Source organism: Lissotriton helveticus, chromosome 3_1 (assembly GCF_964261635.1).
Source record: "Lissotriton helveticus chromosome 3_1, aLisHel1.1, whole genome shotgun sequence".
Lineage (NCBI taxonomy): Eukaryota > Metazoa > Chordata > Amphibia > Caudata > Salamandridae > Lissotriton > Lissotriton helveticus.
The window spans coordinates 157,698,365-157,718,520 of NC_136061.1; the positions used below are offsets into that span (position 1 = coordinate 157,698,365).

General features: G+C 47.0%; 1 protein-coding gene across 5 annotated transcripts in view; it reads right to left on the minus strand.

Moving 5' to 3' along the window:
- EIF4H (eukaryotic translation initiation factor 4H) overlaps window positions 1–20,156 on the minus strand; it is a 178,306-nt gene that overhangs the window by 55,860 nt on the left and 102,290 nt on the right. The window lies entirely within an intron of this gene.

A 20,156-nucleotide genomic window follows, 5' to 3' on the forward strand; every position in this document is an offset into this window, starting at 1 on the left:
TTTCACTGGACACTGCTAAGCTTTTCCCTCAGTGGAATGGGTGCCGCAAGTTGGAAATCCCATGCTCCAGAAAGCAGGTATTATGTGTGAATTACCGTGCCGCAGAGGCCGCAGGTCACAGTGCTTTTGGTCTAGCAAAGCAATGCCGGACTTATGGGCAGGATGTGTGAGTACAATGTTGGGTCATAAATCACATCTTTGAATGAAACATTTTTTTAAAGGTTTTGAAGATATCAGAAAGTACTCCGGGATCTGATGCAATGTATGCAGAAGCTAAAAGAAAGATACACCAGACTCTGTTTACGTCATCCACTGTTTGTGTTACAGTGTTACAGTGTTACTGTGTTACTTTGATATGTAGTCGACTGGATTTCTGTTTAGGGCCAGGGAGACAGCTTTAGCTATCTTGCAGGCTCTTGTAATAAAATAAACATATAATACACAGAGAGTGTCTTTGGGTCAGCACCCTTCATTCATTACTTACTGGAAATATCTTTAACTTGTTAGAGTGAACTGGGCAGCATACATAGAGTGGGGGAGTTAACTCCCTTCAGCCACTGTTTTATTGGCAGCGTTATTCCCATTTTGGATTAGTCCAAGGACCGTCACTCAGTGAATGGAATGTCACTCATCAAGCGTGGATTGCAACACATTCATGTTTCTATATTAGCTAGTTATATTAGTGAAACAGGGACATCTATGTTAATGAGTTGACTCCACAGAAGGGACAAAAGGCAGCCAGGTTCACAACACATATTGCATTGCAAATGCTATAGGTGTCACATTTGTGAAAGTTAAAACTATTGGCATTGTAAATGACAAAGCTATTACTTTAGCTATTACTATAGCTAAATAAAAAAAATGTAATTCGCAATGCCAATGGCTCAAACTTTCCTAATGCGAGACCTATTGCATTGCAAATGCTTGTTTATCATTAGAAATAGGGGGTCCTATATTATGCTCTGCCAATCTGCAGTCGCAGCATTTTAAAACCCGGTTTGATTTATATATAACACCTGCAAATAATGGAGTGGAATGGACTTTAGAATCAGGGCAGAAGGAGCAACTTGGTTCACATATTTTCCACCTGGCCTAGTACAGAACTAACAGGCAGGGAAATAATTGATTTTTACAGGATATACTGAAGGCGGATATCCGTCTATCACTTCAGATTATGTTATTAGGAATTTCCGAACATGACAGGCGAATTGAGAAGGAGCGATTCTTTATAGCTATGTCAGTCCCCAGGTTATGTGTTGCCCCAGCTTGGCTGGATCAGTCACCACCGACCTTCCAGCAGTGGAAAGGGCGCTTCCTACATCTTTATGAGTTCGAGATAGCATTAAATGAATGAAGAGGCAGGAAGGGAAAGATCAAGGGGAATAGGATTTGGGGGCCATTCTGAGCTTGGCTCCCACTCTCTGCAGAATGAGTGAGCGGTTAACTAATCTAAAAAAAGACTAGCTCTTTGGGACTTTTAATCAGCCCTATTAAAATTGATGCAGCTATGTCTTATGATCTGTTTTTTTGTGGCTGTGTTTTTAGGCTGAATTCTACTAAATAAAATTGTTCATAATGTTGCACTGTATCTATGACTTTTTAGCTGTCGCTTTATTGGATCATTAATTATGGCTGTATATTTATTATTATTTGGCTAATATCTACTTTCTGTAATGTTTTTATGCTCATGATCATTTCTTTAACTGCTGTAACCTGTCTATGTTCACATTGGAAAAATAAAAAATATTAGAAAAACAGGTGGGAAAAGGGATATGGCCACCTACTGTACCAGCTTCAAAGGGGCATCCGTTGTCACAGGCAGATTTAACTCACACCTAAGCCTGCCCCTGCCATTCTCTAAATAACCAGAGTGACACCAATCAAAGTGTGGTAAAATCCAGCCACAGAACTAGAACTTTTGCAGCAGGATTTTTTTTATTTCTCTATACACACACACACACACACACACACCTCAGGGGTGTATCCATAGCGCTGATACCGGGAAGAAAGATTGTGACATCTTGGCTACTGGCAGAGACGCACTGTGTGACTGTTTAGTGCCAAGCTCTAGGAAGAGATACGAGGTGGCATGGTTGCACGAGAATTTTACTCCTACTGATTAGGGAGTCTACATGCCCCCATCCACCCCCCGCCCACCCTCCAACAAGCTAGGGACAGGCTTAAAAGTAGAAAACCCCTGGAACTCAGGACGGACCCATCTTTCACCTGCAGAATAAACCCCAAGGATTGGACCAGTTTCCATCTGAAGCCAGGCCAGAAGAGTGGTATACAGGTGCTTGTTGGCTAGCCTCCCTTTAATCTCCAGGAATACAATGCTTGAGGAAACCTCCAGCAAAAAGAGCCCAGCTGACCAGTTTCAACGGTATTTGCCCTGGACCCTGCACGTGGCTTCTGAGAGATTGAGTCTAAATCCTCAAGTGGTGCCCAAAAGAGCCTGGAGCCTTGGTTAGGGTGAGAACGAATAGTTTTCTTACCTGTCGGTGTAGTTTTGCAGCTTGAAGATCTTTCTGGATTCACTATGCTGTGCATTATTCCGCGGTCTTGTGGTTGGGTCCGGATTCGTAGTCTTTTCTTTGGTTTTTTTTTTTTTTTTCTTAGCCCAGGTGGGCGCCGGCGTCACACCCCCATGGGTGTATTTCCGGTGACGTCGGCATGCTTCCTGCGGAAGCTCCCACTCTTGGGCGCCATCTTCGGGTTCTTTTTTTCCGTGTTTCTTTTCGTTTCCGAAGTAATGGCAATGTTCTATTTAGTTGGTATTTTACCGCTTTGTACTTTTTTTTAAAAACCTTTCTTTTGTTAACCACCTCTTCTCTCTCCAGCCTCATCTTTCTGGCGGAGGTGGGTGGGTTCGCTAGTGAATCCAGAAAGATCTTCAAGCTGCAAAACTACACCGACAGGTAAGAAAACTATTCGTTTTGCAGCGTGAATCTTTCTGGATTCACTATGCTGTGCATAGATTTCGTAGCGGTTTCTCATTTCTGTGGCGGTTGGGTGGAAGATGAGCGTTGGGTATTGAATATGTGCTGTAGCACCTTCTGTCCAACTTGAGCTTCCTTGTTCATCTGTATGTCCACACAGTATTGCTTCGTGAACGTGTGCACCGAAGCCCATGTTGCCGCCAGGCATATGTCTTGTATGGGTGTGTTAGCCAGGAAGGCTATTGTAGCGCCCTTTTTCCTAGTGGAGTGGGCACGTGTCCCCTCTGCTAGCTCTTGTCCCGCACGCTTGTGGCAGAGTTGGATTGTCTGTGCGATCCATCGTGCAATTGTCTTTTTGGTTACTGCTTTTCCCATGTAACTGTTGGCAAATGACACAAAGAACTGTTTTGTTTTCCTGTGTCCCTTCGTCCTTTCGATGTAGTGCATGACTGCCCTTCTGGCGTCCAGGGTGTGCAGAGCTCGCTCAGCGGCAGTTGGTTTTTGGAAAAAACTCGGTATCTGTATAGACTGGTTCATGTGGAATTTAGATACCACCTTCGGCATGAAGTTTGGGTCAGTCCTCATCACAACCCTGTCATTGTGTATTTGTATGTAGGGTTCTTGTAGCGTCAGAGCCTGAAGCTCCCTTACTCTGCGTAGGGACGTTATTGCAACCAGAAAAGCTGTTTTCATAGTCAGCATCTTTAAGGACGCCTTGTGGAGCGGTTCAAAGGGCTCTTTCATGAGTTCCGTTAGGACTATGTTCAAGTTCCATGCAGGTGGCGGCACCCGCTTGGGCGGTGCGATCCTTTTCGCCCCTTCTAGGAATCTCTTCACCACCTGTGATGTGAAGAAACTCCTGCACGTTTCACCCCTTGTGTAGGCGACTATTGCTGCTAAGTGAACCCTCAAGGAGGATGAGCTAAGTTTCTTCTCTAGCAAGTGCGTCAGGTACTTTAGCACTGTGGAGTCCCTCTTCATCTTATTGTGAAGTCTTTCTTGTCTACACCATATTGTGAACCTCTTCCATTTCGCAACATAGCACTTCCGAGTGCTAGGCCTTCTTGCCTCCCGCAGGACCTTCAGTGTACTTTCTGGCAACCTTAAATGTGCGAACTCTATGTCCTCAGGAGCCACGCTACTAGGCTCATGCTCTCTGGCTCTGGGTGCAGCACCTCTCCGTTCTGCATGGAGAGTAAGTCTTTGCTCCTGCTGAATCTGTGGGGTGCACACTGTGTCATCTCCATGATCTGCGAGTACCATGTCTGCCTCGCCCACTGTGGTGCGACCAGTATCAGTGTCATGTTGCTCGCTCTGCACTTGCTCAGTACTCTATGCATCAGTGGTATCGGGGGAAAGGCGTAGGCAAATGTCCCTGACCAATCTATCCATAGGGCATTCCCCAGTGACCCCTCCTCGGGCTGCCTGGATGCGAAGTTTCGGCATTTTGCATTCTGGCGTGTGGCAAACAGGTCCACCGATGGAGTTCCCCATCTGTCGAATAGGTGCCTTGTCTCCTGAGCGTTGAGCTCCCACTCGTGGGATGCTGAAGTCTGCCTGCTGAGCCAATCTGCTTGTATGTTGTCCTTCCCTGGCAGGTGTATGGCCAGCAGGTCTATCTTGAGAGGGATTGCCCACCTCCATATCTCCTGTGCTAGCGTTGAAAGCGGGGCTGACTGGGTGCCCCCCTGCTTGTTGATGTAGAACATCGCAGTGGTATTGTCTGTTTGTATCAACACCTTGTGATTGTACAGTCTTGTCTGGAAGGCTTTCAGTGCAAGGAAGATTGTCTTCAATTCTAAGTAATTGATGTGTTTTGTGGCATCCGTCGGTGTCCACAGTCCTCTCACCTTGAGCTCCTCCATGTGAGCGCCCCATCCCTTCAGGGATGCGTCTGTGGTGATGGTCACTGTTGGCGTTGGGGGCGTTAGAGGCTTTCCCCTTGCTATGTTCTCCATGGTCCACCATGTCATCTCCTTCTGCACTTCGTGCGTTACAACCACTAGATCCTCCCAACTGCCTGTAGCTTGTGACCATTGCTCCTGTAGCCATTCTTGAATGGGTCTCATGTGGAGTCGTACATTCGGTACCAGGTGGATGCATGATGCCATCATCCCCATGATCTTGCTCGCAGTTCACTGTCCGAGCTTGTCCCTTCCGGTAGAGGCGAGTTTCCTTCACCAGCGCCCTCGCCCTCTTCTCGCTGGGGAACACCTTGCCCTGTAAGGTGTTGATCTGTGCTCCCAGGAAGATCTTCACTTGTTCTGGCTCCATTGATGATTTCTTCCAATGGATGGAGAACCCCAGGTTTATGAGCGTGCTGGTCACTGTATGTGCGTGCAGCTTGCATTTCTGGTATGAGTTTGCTTTCACCAGCCAGTCGTCCAGGTAAGGGTATACGTGTATCCCTTGCCTTCTTAGGTGCGCTGCGACTGCTGCGAGGCACTTTGTGAAAACTCTTGGTGCCGATTTCAGACCGAAGGCCAGTGTCGTGAACTGGTAGTGGCTTTCTCCGACGGTGAACCTGAGCATGCGTTTGTGCTTTCTGTTCATTGGGATGTGCAGGTATGCGTCTTTGAGGTCTATAGTGACCATGAAGTCCCCGATCTGCAATTGTGGGAGCACCTCTTGCAGGGAGGTCATTTTGAATTTTTGCGTTCTTATGAATTTGTTCATGAACCTTAAGTCGAGAATGGGTCTCATTGTCTCGTCTACTTTTGGTACCAGGAAGTACGTTGAGTATACTCCTGTGTTTCTTTCCTTGAAGGGTACCCGTTCTATGGCCTGCTTCTCCAGGAGTTCTTTTGCTTCTTCCTGAAGGCACTGTAGCTGCTTGCCTGCTAGTGGCTTTCTTTTTGTTTTTTTGCTTGTTGGCCTCCCCTCCAACTCTATGCAGTATCCGAATTGGATAATGTTGAGGATCCATTTGTCTGATGTGATTTCTCTCCACTCCTGGAGGTGGTATCTTAATCTTCCTCCCACTGGTGTCCTGTGGTCGTAGGTGTCTAGTTTGTCTTGACCCATCTGTACGTGCTGCCCCCTGGGTTCTTTTTTGCGGGCGGGCACACGGAGTTTTTTGAAGTCACTTGGAGGTGGGCTGCTGGCTCCCTCTTCTATTTTGCCCCCGTCCATTTCTCCCTCGAAAGGACTGGCCTCTTTGTTGGTACTGCCAGGGCTGCTTCTGATGACCCTGCTGAGTCTGCGAGTCTGCCTGGTGCGTTTGCTGGAAAGCCTGGTGTGATGTACCTGGCTGGTTTCCGCCTCTCCCGCCGGGCCTCCGTGACGGGGTGCCCCTCTTGTTCCCTCTGAACTGCAATGCCCCCATGGATCTTGCTGTTTCGTTATCTTTCTTCAGTTGGCTGAGTTGTTCATCAACTGTTGGTCCGAAAAGCGTGCTGCCGTTGAACGGTGTGTTCAGGATGCTGTGTTGCACCTCCGGTTTGAAACCGGATATCCTGAGCCAGGCGTGCCTCCTTTCCGTGACGCCTGCTGGCGGTGTCTGCCCCATCCAGGGCCGTCTTAAGGCAAGAATTTGCTGCATTCTTCCCCTCTTCAATCAGCTTTTCGGCTTTCTGCCTGGCATCCTGGGGCAAGTCCTTCACCAACTGCCCCAGTCCCTCCATGATTTGGTACATGTGCCTGTTTATCAGGGCGTTGGAATTAGCCATGCGCCAGTGGGTCGCGGCATTCCGTTCGATCCTTCTGCCCACCAGATCCATCCTTTTGCTCTCCTTATCCGGTGGTGGGCCCGAGGTAGTGGGTACGTTAGCCCTCCTCCTTGCTGTGGCCGTGATAATGGAGTCTGCGGAGACCGTGCCCTGAATGTAGGCCGGGTCCTTTGTGGCATGCTTGTACTTCTTCTCAGTTCTGGGAGTTACTGCCTTGCATGTTGCGGGCTCCCTGAAAGCTTCCTTCCCCTGAGCCAAGACGCTCTCGAGCATTGGAAGGAACTGGCTCCTCGTTTGTGTTGGGAGTAATGTTTCTAGAAGGAAGTCTGCTTTCTGCTTCTCTTCGTCGAGCTTGAAAGCTGCTGCGGCAGATTGTATCACCGAGTTGTAGGCCCCGATGTCGTCCGGCGGCGAGGGCCTCGAGGGGTAGGTGTCGACCACCTCCTCCGGGCTGTCGGTGTCGACATCGATGTAATCTACCTCCTGAAGGTCAGAGGGTGCCGACTCTGTCTGTCCTGCCCTCATCTTCCTCCCCATAGCTGTAACTTTCGTAGGGATTCTCGTACTCCTCCTGGTCGTCGATCACCTAGACGTCCTGGTCTTGCTCGGTGACTTCGGCGATCTCTTCTTCCTCCTCGACCGCCTCCATCACTGGTGGCTTGGTCTTGTGAGGGATCGTGAAGGCTTTCATCTTTGCGTCGAAATCTTTCTTCCGCTGCATGATGTTCTCCATTTCTGCCTCGAGGCGCCTTCTTTTCTTTTCCATCTCGGCCGCGTGTTCCGCGTCGGATGGGTCGGCCGCTCTCTTCGACGGATGGCTCGTCGCCGTGCCTCTCGGAGTCGAAGTTTGACGTCGAACCGGATTTCGTGTCTCTGGTCGTCGTCAGTTTCGGGTCTTTCTCCCTCGTCGATCGATTCTTTTCGGGGACGATTTGACGTTTTCTGCTGATCAGCAGCCCTCGGCGCCGGGGACTCCTTCTCGGAGGATCCGCTGGGCCTGGGAGTAGTCGCGGACGCCGCCTTTTTTGGCATCGGCGCTTTCGGGGTCTTGCCCTCGATTTTTCTAGACTCAGAGTCTCTCGGGTTCTTGGGGGCCGAAGAGTCTCCTACCTTGTCAGAAGTCTTCGTGTAATCGGTCTCTACGACCGTGTAGCTGTCGTCTTCGGCGGCAGTGTTGTCTTCTTCCTCGGAGGACATCCCCAGCTCGTAGAGTGACGGAGTCGGGGCCTTCCCCTGCAGGGCGGCGTGTGCTACCCTCTGCCTCTCTCTCACACGAAGGGTCTTCGGGGTGAAGGCGGAACAGGCGTTGCAGTCTCCGCTTTCGTGGTCCACCGGTAGGCAAAGGTTGCATACCGGGTGCTGGTCCTTCTGCGCGTACTTGTGGTGGCAGTTACGGCAGAACTTGAACGGCGTGTTGTCCATCCTCGTGCGTCCAGGGCCTCTCTGGTCGCGTGTTCGTCGACGGTCGTCGAAGATCTCGATGGAAAATGCCTTATCCTTGCTTGTTTTTCGTTGGTGAAGTCCCCTGGAGTCTTCAGATGACTTCTCCTCGTCTTTTCTGTATTTTCTTTCTTCTTTCTCCAAAAATGTCTGGAGCCCAAACGGGAACGATCCAGACCCGACCGCGGAAAAAAAGAATCTGAAGATGGCGCCCAAGAGTGGGAGCTTCCGCAGGAAGCATGCCGACGTCACCGGAAATACACCCATGGGGGTGTGACGCCGACGCCCACCTGGGCTAAGAAAAAAAAAAAAAAAAAACAAAGAAAAGACTACGAATCCGGACCCAACCACAAGACCGCGGAATAATGCACAGCATAGTGAATCCAGAAAGATTCACGCTGCAAAATGTACTCTTCCCCTCTCAAGAATGAAAAAGTGGCAATTTAGAAACTTTGATTTTTGTCCTAAAAAGAAACAAAGGCTCCCACAGGACAGCTGCTGAACCGCAGCAGTAGAGTCACCGGTCAGAGTCAACTTGCTTAGAAAGGCTTCTAATTCCCAACATGCAGGATTACACCTGAACCAACTTTGAGCAGCCCCTGAAGTCCGAGCCATCAATCAGATCCAGCCATCAGCCAATCCACATGATGAGACTATTACTCCAGAGAGAAAAAAGACAAGTCAGAAGGTAAACTTTTCACCACAACAACCCTAGTCCCTGAATCAGAGTGATGCTCCATCACGATCAACCTCAACTTTTGAATTGACTCTTTCTGGAGTGACCAGATACCCATGGTTGGAGCTTAAAAATCCTTCAAAAACTTCCAAAAATCATATTGCAAGTTTCCCTGATGCGATTGTCATTTAGATGTCTATTTACTCTTTAAAACGTATTCTATTTTTATAAATTGTACTGGGATTTTTATGGTTTGGGGTTTTTGACAACTGTTTTGGTATTGATTAATGCTTTACACTTGTTTGGCTAAGCCCGACTTCACTGGGCGAAAACAACGGAGGACCACGCTAAGCTTCAAAGGAAAATGCTACTTACCCAGTATGCATCTGTTCTTGGTATATAAAGCTGTATATTCATATGCGTTAGAATAGATCGCCATCTGGTGTTGGGCCCGAGGTTTTCACTTTGTTTTTCTTCAGAGAAGTCTGTAGTCACAAGGTAGGTGACTCCTCCCTTTGATAGTGCGCATGGGCATCGACTCCATCCCCAGATTGTTTTGCTGTGAGGGTTGATGATGGAGTTAGTAAGAGTTGAAAAAGATGTCCATGTATAGTGTATCTAAGTAAGATAAATACTGCAACAGATAAAGGTACCCGGGGAGGCGGGTGGGTGCATATGAATCTACAGCTTTACATGCCAAGAACAGATGCATACTAGGTAAGTAGGTTTTTCCGTTTAGCATTTTCCGTTCCAGGCATATGAGCTGTAGATTACATGCCTTAGCATAGACTACACAGCAGTTATCTTCCCTGGGGTGGCTAACCTGTATCTGTTGCAGTGGTTTGAAATAGTGTTGTTTAAACTGCCTGCCACATCCTAGCTGGTTGTTTTGTCAATACATTTACCCAATGGTGCTTTGTGAATGTGTGTGGTGTAGACCATGTTGCAGCCTTGCAAAAGTAATCTAAGGGTATGTTCCCTAAAAATGCAATAGAAGCCCCTACTTTACGTATAGAGTGCGCTCTAGGGGGAATTGTTAAGGTGCATTTAGCCCTGAGGTAACATATTTGGATGCATTTAACTATCCACCGCACAATACCTGCTTTTGAAATGGGATTGCCTTTATGTGGTGAGGAAAAAGCAACAAAGAGCTGTTAAGTTTTCCTAAAAGATTTGGTTCTTTCAATAGAAAGAAGTATCACTCTTTTCACATCTAACGTGTGAAGAGCATGTTCTACTACAGAGTCTGGTTGAGGGAAAAACACAGATAACTCAGAATGGTTGAGGTGAAAAGCCGAAAACTACTTTGGGTAAAAATGTTGGGTTAGTCCTAAGAACCACTTTATTGCGGTGTATTTGTAAAAATGGTTCTTGTATGGTTAGTGCCTGGAGCTCACCAACTATGAGATGTGATGGCTATAAGGAAGGCTACCTTCCAAGCAGAAACTGTAGTTCACATTTATGCACAGGCTCAAATGGCAGGCCCATCAGTCTTGCAAGGTCTATGGTTAAGATTCCAGACGAAGAAAGTGGAAGTCTAGGAGGAATGATTCTTTTGAGTCCTTCCATAAAGGCTTTGATGGCGGATACACGAAACGAAGACAAATGTCTGTTTTGTAGGTAAGCCGCTATTAAGGCAAGATGTAATCGTATAGATGTATATGCTAAGTTAGCACGTTGTCAATGTTAAAGATAGCAAATTGTGTTTTGGGTAGAGGCATCTAACGGATTGATTTGTTAGTACAATAAATTACAAAAAGTTTCCCTTTTACTGCATAACATGCTCTTATGGTAGGGCGTCTAGCCTCTTTAATGATGTCCAAGGAGTCTGTCCATGGAGTGTGGCGGGAGATTAAGATAGCCAAACTCTATGATTTCAGGTGCCATATCGCAAGGTTTAGTTCACTGGTATCTGGATGCCTTATCTCTACATGGTTCTGAGTGAGCAGCTTGGGGGAGAGGTGCAACTTTTGATGAGGAACTACTGAGTTCCAACAGGGTTGTGTACCATGGTTGTCGAGCCCATGTGAAAGCAACTAGGATCATTGTGAGGGAATGTTGCTTGAGCTTCCGAACCACTAATGGAATTAGCGGGAGAGGTGGAAAAACGTAAGCAAATTTTCCTGACCGCCGAACCAGTCATGGCAGAGGTCCCCCGCATCCGCAGAAACAGAACTGGCAGGAGTGCCTCCTCCTACATCGCGACCAAGACCTGGAACAAGCTCCCTGTTAATATCAGTCGCTCCCCGACCCAGATCTGCTCCCCCTTTTCCCCCAGCGCCTCGAGACCCTCACGGGTGAGTAGCACGCTTTACAAACCCCCCCCCCCCCCCCCGATATGGCGCATTGCGCACTAGAGACTCCTGAGGCAGAAAGCCGGGAGCTTAATTTTTAACGCACTTGCTTCTTTGCGCCCACTGCACTTTTATTTTAAAACTGTTGCAGCCTAATTTTAACCTGTCTGATTGGGGAAACCCTCACTCACCGTAATACAGCCAAGACAGGCGATGGGAGGGGAGGAGACATTGCGGCCCCGGAGACTGCCGGTGGAGCGAGCAGCCATCTTGGGGGAAATTAAAGGGTAGCGGGCTAGTTTGTTACTTCCAACGCCATAAATGCAGGCGCCAGCGTGCCAAAGGCAAGCCCGTCCCCGCCCAACTGAGCCCAGAGGCCAGAAATTCTGCTCAAAACAAGGTAAATATCCCATATCTGACCCGTATAACATACTCTGCTAAATCTTTGCTTACGATTAGACCACACGAGTGCCTAGCTTGCACATGCTGTCCTTGGAAGTTCCCAAATGTGCTGGAGGGTCCAGTAGCCTGTAGGCATGGTCTATTTCAAAGAGATCAGACATTGGTTAGCCCATTGAATTCAAGGAAGTGTATGGATCGAGTTAGTCAGTTTAAACAGTATACTATGCAACACAAGCTAGTTCGCAAAACATCCCTTTGAAATATGGGATATGATCATCTCACACTCCCCTGAAATTGTTTTTTTATAGAAACCTGGCTAAATCCCACTTGCCACTCATTGATCAATTTGGCTAGCCCAGAGAAATTATACATTTTTACATCTAGACAGGGTAGGGAAAACTGGGGGTGACGTTGCTATAGCCTTCAAAAATCTTAATGTGAACTGGATTCCCACCTTAAGTAATGACAGCATAGAACTGGGAAACTTTAAGATCATCATATCACCTACAGATAGCTGGAACGGAGCATTGATCTATCGTCCCCCGGGATCTAGAGACAATTTCACGGATCAACTGTTGGAACAAATTGCCATGCATGTGCTCGCCACAAATAAATTCCTTTTGTTGGGGGATTTTAACTTTCATGGTGAAGATCACACCAACCTTGAAGTCAACAAACTTCTCTCCAGTCTAGACTTAATTGGACTTACTTAAAGAGTTAAAGGTCCAACACATCTGGCTGGCCACTCGTTAGACTTCATCTTCTCCAATATAGATCTGACTCGTAACCCTCCAGACCCCCTTACATGGACAGACCACTCCATGATTATGTTTTCTATTCAATTGCCATGCCCGACGGAAAAAAAAAAAAAGTGCGCAGACCATGGCGGGACCTTTCTTTGGAAGCTTTTAACGAGGCTTTCCATTTGAAACCACCAGAGAATGACCTGGAACGATTAAAGATGCTGGAAGGTTGCGACATTGCCTTTGTGACAGCATTGAACCTACAAAAAAACTATGGCTCTCTTCAACGGCGACCGTCAGCCCCCTGGTATACTACTGAGCTAAAGACTGAAAAATCCAAATGAAAGATACTGAAGAGACTTTGGTGATTTAGCAAGGATCCTCAAAACAGACTACGGTACAAACGGTCTGTCTAGTTATCAACAGAACTTAAAAACAGCTAGAAGTTTGTTTATTATGAACCAAATTGAACACACCAGTAATTCCTCAAAAGCCCTTTTTAATATAGTAAGGGATTTTGTGTCCCCACAAGTCTGCAGACAATCCCCAGTGGAATCTCAAGAGTTCTGCAGCTCATTAGCAATCTATTTTCAAGAAAAGATTGCTAACATCTACCCACATTTTTCATCTACCACCTCTCAGAACCCTTTAATCTCTCACCAGACTAGGAGACTCAGGAAAGGTGGCACGCAGTACTCTAGACTGTTTTGAATTAACCACGCTTGAGGTTTCCAACCTACTGTCCATCGCCAAATCTGGCTCGCCTCAAAATCTGTCCTCCAAAGACAATGGCTCTCCTAGCCACTAGCTGTGCCCCAGCAATTCTAAATATTTTTGATCACTCAATACAAATCGGGTATTATCCCCACAACATGGAAGGAAGCGTTTGTACGCCCAATATTGAAAAAACTTACAGCTGACCCTAGAGTACTCAGTAACTACCGTCCTATTTCCTTGCTATCCTTACTGGGCAAGCAATTGGGAAATATAATATATAGGCAGCTAAATCTATACCTGGAATCCAATAACATTCTGGATCATTCGCAATCAGGCTTTCGACCGGGTTTCAGTACTGAGACCGCCAATCTGGCCATGACTGACTCCCTTAGGCAGACATGGGAGGATCAGTAGTACGGATCCTATTAGATCTCTCTGCGGCGTTCGATACCATCTCACACTCAAAGCTTGCGGAGAGATTACACTCCTGTGGCATCCAAGGTACAGCCTTAAAATGGCTGCAGCATTTCATGTCAGACAGAATGCAAACCATTATGTTAGGGCCATACTCGTCAGAAAAAATGCATTTGGATAGGGTCGTACCTCAGGGCTCCTGTCTAAGACAGACTTTATTCAACATATATGGCCCCTCTAGCAAAAATTGTAGAGCAGCTAGGCTTTGAGATAATTTCATATACTGACGATACTCAGCTAATGTTTACTATCGGCACTAATCTAGAAACAGAAAATTCGGCACTCCGTCTGTATGCTTGCAATCTCCAACTGGATGACTGAGAACTGCCTTCAGGTGAACCCTGGAAAAACCGAGGTCATGCTAATGGGGAAAGCCTCAGCCATCTTGTTGGATGAATGGTGGCCCTTCCAATTGGGAGCAGCTCCCGCTCCTAAACAATGTGTAAAAAACGTAGGACTAAACCTGGATCAGACATTAACAATGAAAGACCACATTGCTGCCACTACCAGCTCCTGTTATTATAGCTTGCGTCTACTGCACAAGATTCTTCCTTATCTGCCTACTAATCATCGTAGAACTCTGGTTCAAGCCATGGTGATTAGCAGATTAGACTATGGTAACGCTCTGTTGGCCGAAGTGGGAGAGACCCTGCTTGCTAAATTACAGGTGATCGAGAACACTGCGGCCAGAATGATCCTGAACCGCCCAGCAGGCTCTCCCTCTGGCCCCTTGCTGAGAGAATTACATTGGCTACCCGTGAGGAAGCAATCATAATTTAAAATCTGCCGCCTCACCTACAATGCTCTGAAAGGCAAAGGTCCTTGCTACCTGCAAAAGAAACTTGTAAAACATGTACCTTGCAGAAATCTTAGCTCCAGTACACTAGCCCTTGTACAGGTACCTCGTATACGTCTGAGTCGCACAGGGGGGAAAGCTTTCCCCAAGATTTGCAATAAATTACCTATGGCCCTGCGTGAAATTTCCATATATAGTACCTTTAGGAAATAACTAAATGCTTCCCTCTTTTAATTTTGCTGTTGGTCTGATTTCTGGTTCTCAGCTTTTATTTCAAGGCAAGCGCTGAGATGCCCACGGGCGAGTCGTGCGCTATAGAAGTAACTAACATTGCCTTTGGACAGTGGGTGTGGATACCTGGACGCAAAGTTTGGGCATTTTGCATTGAGGTGTGTGGCGAACAGATCTATTTCTGGGTAACCCCACATCTGAAAGAATGGGAGGAGTACTGGAGGATGTAGTTGCCACTCATGGATCTGCTGCCTTTGACGACTGCGCAGATCTGCAATGTGATGGTTTACTCCGTCGAGATGTTCTGCAAAGAGATATATCTTTTGAGGTATGGCCCATCTCCATATGCTTTGTGTGAAAGCTGTAGAGTGTGCCCCCTTGTTTTTGTATGTAGTACATTTCAGTCTTATTGTCTGTATGGACTAGGACAGCCTTGCCTACTATGTGTAGTTGAAAAGCTTTCAATGCTAGAAAAATTGCTAGCAGCTCTAGATGGTTTATGTGGAGTTGCTTTTGTTGTAGAGCCCATATGCTCTGAATGGTATATTGTTGAAGATGAGCTCCTTAACCAGTGAGGAATGAGTCTGCTGTGAATACTATCTGTAGAACCTGGTCGAGGAATGGCCGCCTTTTGGAAAGGTTTTGTGTATTCCACCAGTGCAGAGAGCGATGAGTGCAGACGTCCACCAACACCAGATCGGTAAGCTGACCTTGAGCCTGGTTCCACTGACGTGTTAAGCATTCCTGTAGGGGACGCATTTGGGGTCTTGCGTAAGGAACAATTAGAACGCAAGACGCTATCATTCCGATTAACTGCATAAACACTCGGGCTGGTAGCGAGTGTTTGGGTTGAAATTGTGATAACGTTTGCATGTTGCGTATTCCAACTGGGTTGGGGTACACTAGGGCTTTACGGGAGTATTCCAACTGGGTTGGGGTACACTAGAGCTTTACGGGCATCTATTGTAGCTCCTACATACTGTTGGAGGGATGCAGATGAGACTTGGTGAGATTCACAGTGAATCCCAAGTTGTGAAGTAGTTGAACTGTTTTGGGAGTGTGGTGTAGGCACCGGTGTTGAGACTTGGTTTTTATTAGCCAGTTGTTTAATAAAGGAAGACGTAGATATATTGTCATCTTAAAGGAGCTGCTACTACTGCTAGGCACTTGGTGAATACTCTTGGTGCTGTAGTAACCCTGAATGGGAGGACTTTGAATTGGTAGTGTTGTCCGTCTACCACGAACCTGTGATATTTCCTGTGAGCCAGGTGAATGGAAATATGAAAATAGGCGTCCTTTATATCTAGGAGTAGTCAAAGTCACCTTGCTGAAGCACTGGGAGCACTTGTTGTAGGGTGACCACGTGGAAGTGGTCTGATTGAATGTAGAGGTTTAGCTGTCTGAGGTCCAGTATGGGCCTGAGAGCCATCCTTTTTGGGAATTAGAAAGTATAGGGAGTACACTTGTGTTCCTCAGTGGTTCTATTGCAGGTTTGTGTAAGAGAGAGAACCTCTTGTTTTAAGAGGGTGAGATGTTCTGGTGACATTGCCCGTTCTCTTGGAAGGATTGTGTTTGAGCCACCCCTGTAGAAGGATTAACTAAAGGAACCCCTGCTACCACTGCTAGATAGAGCAGCCTTGTATTTTTTATCTACCCGGGGTGTTCGTATTCGGGCTCTAACTGGATCCTTGAATACCTCGTTTGTATGTTTTAACAAGTCTTTTAGCATGGGTAGAGTGTGAATAGACCTCTGGGAATGTGTAAACGTTTCTACAACAAAATACTCTTCTAGTCAGTCACTATGTAGTTCTACCCCGTGATATTGGACAGCCCTATTGAGTTGCGCAAAGCCAATGTTGTCATCAGGTGGGGAAGGCCTAGAGGGATATTGATCAGAGTCATTTGGTATATCTGGATCTTTATCGTAATCATCCCATGGGTCAGTGGTGTGTGTTGCAAGTCTGTCTTGTGGGATATGATTATCATCCCCAATGTCATCCCCATCCCCATCCCCGAAATTGTCATCAATTGAGTTTGGCGACACTGGAGGTAGTGAATTTGATGGTGTGATGTTTGGAATAGGAGGAGATGGAGGTATATAAGGGTGAGAAGGGTTGGTACCCATGTCTTTTTGCCTAAGAGGTATAGGGACCTCTTGTGGGAGGTCCAACTTCCGTTTCTTGGGAAGAGTAGCCATAAAGTGTCCAGTTTTGGGATCAATACGGAGTTTTTTCTGTTTTGGAACCAGAGGTGGTTCTTCAGATGGAAGTTCTTTGGAAGGAGTCTGTCCATTTTGGAGTGGATTTTCCTTCAGAATCAGAGTGTTTGGGATCTAGTTCTTTAGTTTTAGTCGATTTAGGCTGTGTAATCTGTGAAGTGGTCTGTTTCGGCTCCGAACTTTACGGCACGGAGGTTGTCGGCTCCGAGCTTTTAGGTGTGGAGCATTTCGGCTCCGAGGATTTCAGCTTGGATGACTTCAGTTCGGTCTCTTTTGGCTCGGATGGTTTCAGCTCGGAGGGTTTCAGCTCCGATGCTTTCGGTGCTGAAGATGTCCTCGGTACTGACATGGGAGGAGTCCCATGTTTGTCCTTCTGGTTCAGTGCTGAAGGTGTTGGATCGGCACCAGACTGGGATCGGCTTGAGCCCTAAGGCTTGTGGTTGGGTTTTGTACCTGGGCCGGAGGGTGGGGCATCTGAAACTTTCAGTGTCGACCAGGAGCCCGAGGGTGATACTGGAGCCTTTCCCTTAGGTTGAGTGGGCAACTGGGGGTCTGTACTCTGTCCGTTGAGGGGGGAGTGATGCTCAGGTATTCTTCCATGTCAGAGTTGGCTTCGGACACTGAGACCAGTTCTTCTTCTGCAGGACTGTGTGGTGTTTCGTTGCCGAAGATGTCCGGTACAGTGCCGCGGTGTATCTCGTGGCGTCGAGCCCAACGATCATGGATGGTCTTTTTCGATCGGAATGATCGACACTCCGCAGAATGATCCTTCGCATTCCAGGGATAGGCACAGATTGCAGACTTCGTGCAGGTCGGTGCGTGGAATTTTAGCACGACACCCAGGACATAGTTTGAACGGAGTCCATTCAATTGACTGCTGGCGTGGCCGGCGCGGGTAGGCCAGACGGCCCGCCTCAGAGTCCCCGATCGTAGGGACAGTTTGGACGATATGGAACGAACGGAAAAGAGCGATTGAGCAAAATACCGTAGAGAATTGCGCACCAAAGGGGTTCGAGAACGATAGAGAACCGCTACGATACACACCGAACCAGATGGCAGAAGAAAAAAAACAATCTGGGGATGGAGTTGATGCCCATGCGCACTATCACCAAATGGAGACATCACCTACCTCATGACTACAAAGACTTCTCCGAAGTAAAACAAAGTGCAAACATCCTGGCCCACCACCAGATGGCGATCTATGCTAACGCATATGATCTGCAGCTCATATTCCTCGAACATAAAGTACCCTTATCCAGATGCAGACTACTAGGTGAGGTCTCACAAATACCCCAAATAGTCCACTTTTTCACACGTAGGTTCAATACAGGACAAAAAACAGACACCCGTTACGCACTCACAAGCTCTTTGCCTCTCTGGTCAAATTGCCTAGTTAAGGGATGTTCAACAGAAATGGCTAAAAGTAGAAAACCATAATCCAAAACACACTGAAAAACTTACAATATTTGAATGCCAGGGTGAAAGACAAAAAAAAAATCGAGTTTGATAGTGGACAATGTAAAGACTCTTCAACCCTGGCTCCAACACCGGTCTACTACACTGTGTATGGATGCAGCTACAACTACAACCCAACACGAATGAAGCACTCCTGCGAACCTCATGCACAACACTGAACAATTCAGACAGACCACATTGCAAGCCCACAAACTACAAGCCAGGCACTACAAACCGGGTAGCCTCTTAGCCAACATGGATGATATGTGCCTGCAATCCTGACTCAACACCTCCATGCCACACTTCAACGATAGTCGCAAGTTCACTGTGGCATGATTGAAAGGCCCCTCCGAAATTCACACCTGATACCAGATGTTTTTTACAACTGGCAAAGTATAACCCTACATTCTAGTCTTGCTCGAACAGTGTAGTTTTTTTTTATACTGCACATGTAAAAGCATTTCAGAGTTATGAACACGTAACAAATTGTAAACGTATTCAATTTGGACATCTTGACAAACAATGTAAAATGTGCACAATTTACTTAGCCAATGCTTTTCTTGAAAAGCTAGGAGCTCTGGTCCTACGTTGGATACCGATGGCCTGGTTTGGCCAAATGGGAACAAGACTCTGCTGTACAATTCCACCCTTCAAACAGTACAAACTGCATTCCCGTAGCAGATTTTCTAATAAACAGAAAACCTGATATTAAGTAATTCCACCCAATACTCGATTGAGACGCAAGACTTTATAGAATTTGGCTGTGTAGTGCATAGTCTAAAGAAAAGTGGGAGCTGCACAGGGTAGAGGCTTCTCTCTGGGGTAGCTGTGAAGCCCTAGACTTGAGTATTCGGCTTTCGGCGCATTTCACCGTTGGAGGTTCATTGATTTATAGGCCCCTGGGCCCAGCGGGCAGTTTCTCCAGGATTGGGGTGACACCATCGCTACCAGAGCGGTCAGATTTTCCCATTTTCTGACCCTTGGTGATATAAATTTACATCTGGACCAGACAGATCGTAAGGACACACAGGATCTGCTTGATGGACTTCATCTTGTCCAGCTTAATCAACATGTCAGCCTTCCTAGACACCAGGCTGGACATGTTCTTGATCCCATCTGCACAAATTTTCCGATTCAAGTAATGGAACCCAGTCCGGTTACCTGGCTGGATTATATAACCAATTTTTCTTGGGAAGTGTCCAGGTCTGAGCCCTCGGCATATCCAAGCCATAAATCATTTTTCGGGAAAATTGATACGTCTGCATGTAACACAGTGTTGGAAGCCTCTAAACCAAGACTGGTAGGAGCGCTCGATGCTCAGGTTGCAGAGTTCTCTAGCTGGGTCTCGTCGGCAGTGGCGACGGTGGCCCCCTCCTCGTTCGAACAGATTGGCTAGAAAAACACCGTCCAAACCCTGGTTAAACTCGCTGCTTAAAGGCCTGAAACATGATTGTAAAATCCTCGAACCGATATGGAGGAGGGGTGGATATTGCTCAGCGTACAAGAGTAAGCTAAGAGATAAGCAGAAGTTCTACTATGCATCGATCAAGTTGGCCAAAGGGCAATTCTATTCAACCCGTATCGAAGCTGCCAACAATAACAGTAGGGAAATCTATGCGATCGTCCAGAGTTTTAGGTCTCCCATAGCCCAAGCCAGTGTAATGCCATCCTCACCCTCATGGTGTAACACCCTCTCGATCGTTTAGAGATATGATCTCAGGGATTCAAGCAACCTTCATTCCTCGGACTGTTTACGCAGAGGATGCCCTGGTTTGCACCCCAGTAGGCACTGGATGCCTATTGTCTGAATTTAGGCCAGTTGTCCCGCAAGAATGTCTTAAAATTCTTAAAGCTTTCAAATCAGGCTATCCCTCTGACCCGTGTCCGGCTAGGACGTTGGCAGCGGCTGCTGAGGTTGTAAATGTAGAAGTGACCGCCATTATCAATCTTTCCCTTCAGGAAGCGGTGGACCCCCTGTCCTGGAAGCAGGCTAAGATGCGGCCTCTCCTTAAAAAGCAATCACTAGACCCCTTTGCCCAGGGAACTATCGGCCCATCTCTCTACTCCCTGCATTAGCCAAGGTATGTGAAAAGGTTGTAAATA